The sequence below is a fragment of the Capricornis sumatraensis genome, chromosome 1, assembly GCF_032405125.1.
Source record: "Capricornis sumatraensis isolate serow.1 chromosome 1, serow.2, whole genome shotgun sequence".
Lineage (NCBI taxonomy): Eukaryota > Metazoa > Chordata > Mammalia > Artiodactyla > Bovidae > Capricornis > Capricornis sumatraensis.
The window spans coordinates 230,102,430-230,108,429 of record NC_091069.1 but is presented as its reverse complement, the minus strand read 5'-3'; positions in this window follow the sequence as shown (position 1 = coordinate 230,108,429).

Below are 6,000 nucleotides of genomic sequence, written 5' to 3'. Positions count from 1 at the left end.
TGTCTCTCGAGATGATATTTTTAGTGTTAGAAAAATTATTTAGGTGATCAATAAGAAAGAGAAATAGTTTTTCTCAAAACCATGTGTATTCCTTTAAACAGTTATCAGTAGAGACCCTATTAATTGGCTGTACCAATTTATTTTGTACCACAAAATAAAAAGGTTTTAAAAATTAAAATGAAAACACTATTAAAACTCATCCATTAGGCCTATAAAATTGGCATATTGATAGATGTAAAATATAAATTCCCAGTTATTTGTTTTGTATAGCTGAGGTTCATTTTTCTTTTTGAATTGAGTATAATAGAAATAACTTTGATGAAGAAATAATGAAAAATCTGCCCTTGACTAGATGCATTTTAAAATAGTTTCACTCAGATGTTACAGGAATGGAAGAATCATGCTTGCTGGAATGTCCTCATCGTGAGACAAACAAACTGCACTTCCTTACATTTAAAACAGTTGCAGTTTTTGATTTAGCTGTGATTCACCATCTGCTTCATGGAAAGCGGTATCAGCCCTGGAGCTGAGATAAGCAGTTTATGATATCAAATAGATAAATAGAGGGGAGCCATCACTCTCTGTCAGAAAGTATGGTTAGGCAAACCAATTTTCCTGCTAGCGTTTTTATGTTTCCAGCTTCTCACTTACATTGGAGCACTGACATTGAATGCATTTTTCCTGCTTATCTTGCCTCCATTGAAGAAGTCCAAAGCACACAACTGTGTTTCTATTTGACACCTGCTGAACACTGACATATGATACCCATAGAGAGTGACAATGAGGTACAAACGAAACATCAATTTGTTTAGTGAAATCTTTAGATATTCTGTCTCTTCTATGAGTTGAATGAATTCACTAGTTTTCATTGCACTTAAGAGAATACCACCTAATAATTTCATTCATTATTACTAAGTCTTATGTATGGATCAATGTCTTGCTTAGCTAAAAGCATCAGAATGACTAATGCAGTGATTGATGTCAGTTTGGGAAATCACAAGAACAACTTCAATGTAGTCATTTGTATGTGTGAGTTTTTTTAGGGTAACTATAATTCCATTAATACAATGAACATAGTAACTTCACTTATATATTATATTTTTGACAATTAAAAAATAGGTTTCTTGGTGATAGTAACTGGTTATATTTTCTCATGTAGCTATTAAATGTAGGGAGGGACGGAGGGTATTTTAAATGGATTATTTGATTAAATCCTTACAGTAGTCTTGTGACTCTTTTCACAGGTAAGGAAACTGAGGCTCAGTAGTCTAGGTAACTCAACCAAGGCCACATAGATATTAAGTGTCACAGTTGAGAATAAAACTTATGTTATGTTTCATAGATGTGACTATAGTCTATTCTTTAATACTAACACTTTAACGGTTTCCATGACCAAGACATAGATATTATTTTGCTAATCCAGTTGATTATAGAAGATTATAGAAGATTTGTGAACTATAGTCATACTGCATTCTTCACTGAAGCAAAGATATATTCTTCCCTTACCTTTTCCTCTGTTTTTTTTTTTTGAATTTTAAAACTTTAAATTATCGCAATAATAATGTGCATAGCATTATAATATTTCTGTATGTCGTATAACAAATGTAAAGATCAAATCCCTACCTGAAACCTCTGCATCAAATTCCTGCTTTTTGGAAGTAAATATATTTAGTATTCTTAGTTGACACTTCTAGTATTTATTTTTGAATTTTTAGATAAGATGATTATCCTACTACTTACATTTTTATTTTTAATTTAAAATCTTGTCTATTGATTTTCTGTGGACAAATATGAGAAGTTGACTTTCCTTACTGGTCCCCTCAAACATATATGTTTGTCCTCTTATACTGCTAATATAGTCATGATATAATGTTTGCCTTTATAAATACTCAGTGTTTTCATGAGTATAACTAGGTTAATATTGCTCACAATTCAGTCACCTGTGTACTATAACAGAGTTTCATTTCTAGTAATTTTTTCCCTTGCAGTCAATAGTTGCTAATATTTTAACTTTATATATAACCCTATCTCCAATTGTCTGAAACTATTATTGTGTCTGATCGATCTAATCTGATCAAACAGAATCCTCCATCTTTCTTCAAATTGCACTTGGCCACTTGGCCTGCTGCAGGCATCCCAGGTGGCACTAGTGGTAAAGAATCCACCTGCCAATGCAGGTAGACTTAAGAGACACAAGTTCGATCCCTAGGTTGGGAAGATCCCCTGGAGGAGGGCAGGTCAACCAACTTAAGTGTTCTTGCCTAGAGAATCCCATGGACAGAGGAGCCTGGCAGGCTGTTGTCCACAGGGTCACAAAGAGTTAGAAAAGCAACTTAGCATCAGTGCACACACTTGGCCAGCTGCAGAGCCCTTGTTCTGGGTCTTCACTTCATCATCAGTTTAAAGAATTCTCTTCCTCTCTCTTCCATGTTGGTCTTCCCATTTCCAGGATCACATGAATTTTTTTTTTTTTTTTTTACTTTCTCATTTTCTGAAACGTATTTTAGAACATCTTCCTGGGAATGAATAAATGGAAAACAAATGTTTGAATCACTAGGTAAATTAATGTCTGCTTGCTTTAGTTGAGGTATAATAGACATATAGCATTAGCTTAGCTTCAGGTGTACAACTTGCACCTACTGTCAAATGATCTTAAGTCTAGTAAATGTTCATCTCCATACATAGTTCCTTTTCAACAACTTAATTACTTTATTTATTTTTGACTGTGCTGGGTCTTTGTTGCTGTGCAGGCTTTTCTCTAGCTGTGGTGAGCTGGGGCTCCTCTTTAGTTGTGGTGGGTGGGCTTTTCATTGTAATGGTTTCTCTTGTTATAGAACATGGGCTTTAGGGCTCTCAGATTTCAGTAGCTGTGCCACATGGGCTACATAGTTGCTGCTCCTGGGCTCTACAGCACAGACTCAATATCTGTGACACATAGGCTTAGTTACTGCATGGCATGTGGCATCTTCCTGGATCAGGGATCAAACCCTTGTCTCCTGTATTGGCAGGCAGATTCTCTACCACTGAGCCACCAGAGAAACCCTACAGAGTAATTGTTTTTTCCTTGTGATGAGAACTTTGGTCTACTCTCTTAGCAACTTCCAAATATGCAACACAGTATCATTAACCATAGTTACAAAAGAGACTTATCAATTACATCTATGGGCTTCCTATGCCAAAATTAGAGACGTTACAGGGAAAGAGTCACATCCTAAGTCATTTTGGGTGGACAAGTTTGAGAATCTTTCATTCCTGAATACTCTAGGTCAATGGGAACATTCCCACCCCTGCCTAGAGGATAGAAGTTTCCTTTTGACCAGAGACACTATAGAACTATCATCTCAAGAAGGTGTCTCATAAGATTATGCTTTTCTTTTTCAAAGGGGGTGTCCTCACCTTTCATTACCTCCCAGTGAATAACTAGAGAGAAGTTACAGCACAACTTGAGCAAAGGAAATGTAGTCTCTACTCTAGAACTAAACAGTTTATACCCAGAAAGAATTATAGGACCTCACTGCACTTGCCAATGATTTGAGAAAACAAATAGGAGTGGTTCTTTGGGGTATTAGATCAAGGAGATGTTACTACAAGGTTAAAAGTGGAAAAAAATTTTTTTATATGGGAGCATTTTCTCATGAGTTAAAGTCCTTGCAAGGACTGTTGGAACTAGGCCTAATATGCTGCTGGGATAACTTAGTGAAGCTTGGGTAGGTCAATAGCTCATAAAAGAGATGCCAGGACTGTTCTGACACAGAATTGACAAGATGTCATGGAAGCAGAGATGCTATAATAGGCTTCCTATTTCAGACCAGAGTATCCACACCCCAGATAAGTTCCTCAGAAGAACTCAGAATGAATCCCATTCAATGAGGCAATAAGAAATGTTTTTTAAATAACTATAAATAAGAACTATATTTTAAAGATTAATGGTGATACTCTATAAATTAAGGTTGAGAGTAACTAGGCTCCTTGGCAACAATGAGAATGTTGGAATTCCAGACTCTTAGAGGCCATGTGAAATTACTTAAATGAAGGTACATTTATACTAATCTGTAGCCAATTCGGTGTCACAACCAAATTTCTTTAACTTTCAGGAGTCTATATCATGGCTAATTCATCATTGTATTCTCAGAAGTAAGATGCCAAACTAGGCTATTTAACAAGGAAAAAAAAAGTTATATATGTTTTTCTATATAATTAGGAAAAGCACTGACTAGCAGAAGGCTGATGTCAGCCATTACAATGGAAAATATTCCATCTCTTCTTCAATCTCATGATTTTATCCAATTCTCAATCTCAGTGTACATCAATTTAACTTTGATAAGGACCCCCTAAGGAATAATTTTATGGTAGATATTTTATATATATATATATATATATATATATATCAGACAATTATTACCCTAATCTTTTCCCAAAGTTATCAGTGGCCAGTTGCCAGCCTAACTGTACACTGGGGAAAAGGAGAGTAATCAGACTTTTCTAAAGCTGTTGAATGCAGGATATGAGTTGGCCTCCCTGGTGGCTCAAATGGTAAACAATTTACCTGCAATTCAGGAGACTGGGGCTTGAATCCTGGGTAGGGAAGATCCCCTGGAGAAGGGAATGGATATCCACTCCAGTGCCTGGAGAATTCCATGAACAGAGGAGCCTGTTGGCTTACAGTCCATGGGGTCACAAAGAATCAGACACGACTAAGGGAGTATCACTTTCACTTTCTATATGCCATCAGAGTCCTGCTCAGAGTGGAGGTTTCAGAAGCCATGTGAAGCATGGAGTCCTAGCCAATGAGTTCAGTGGATTCTGAGACTCAACTTCGGATGATTTGCCCAATTAGCAAGTACAATTGCCAGAAGTCTCACAATGGTTCCCCAATCATGAGTATCAGACCATTACTGCAGAAATGTTCAAGGAAATCTCTCACAAGTTCCATAGTAAGTTGGCAGGAAATGTGCATCTCAGAGGAATTAGAGAGATTCACAGCACTTTCCAGAAACTCACAGGATACAAAAGTGATGTATGCATATCTCTTTTGACTTTATCTGTGTGGCTCCTGGACAATTCAGATAGACCACGGCAGATGATGTCTTCCCTGATGGCTCAGACAATAAAGCATCTGCCTGCAATGTGGGAGACCTGGGTTTGATGGCAACAAAACATCAAATGGCAACCTGTTCCAGTACTCTTGCCTGGAAAATCCCACGGACAGAAGACCCTGATAGGCTAGTCCACGGGGTCACAAAGAGTTGGGCACGACTGAGTGACTTCATTTTTCTTTTCATGGCAGATTATGGTACACCATTATAAACTTACCCAAATGATAGCTCCAGTTACAGCAATGACTGGTTTGCTAATGCACCTTTGGATTAGCTTTCTGTTTTTAGCTCATACAATCTTTTAAATTACTATTTTTATGAACATTTTGAGAATAAACTATCTGCAGGCAAAGCCTTTTCCTTAGTCTCTGAATTGGAAAAAAATTCAGGCTGAGTTCAGAATTTTCTTTTTGGCCTATATAACTTTCCATAAATGCCACATTGCTTTTCATTTCCTTTGATTAAGATGTGCAATCCATTTTCCAAATCCTTGACTCTAGGCTATGTTTTTGACTTGTTTTGACTAATGGGATTTAGCAGAACTGCTGCTGTGACAGTTCCAAGTTTATTAATAAAAAAGAGCTTACAATTTCCATTCTTGCTGGTTCTGGTATTTCCCAATTACCCTATGGACATGTCTAGAGTGTAAAAAATTACACAAAGTCCTTGTCCAGGTGAAGTTATCATAAGTGGCAGACAACAGCTAACTCAATAGCTGATGGATATATGAACTGAGGTGAGACTAGTCTTCTCCAGACTGGAAGACTTGTCCAGTTGATTAGTTGATAGTTTTTCAAATCCTGAAAAGGAGAGTTTCTTAGATGCTTGACAGATGACTGCAGATACATGGATGATATGAACAGAAGAATTGCTCAGTCCATAGCAAACTGCAGACTCACAAAAT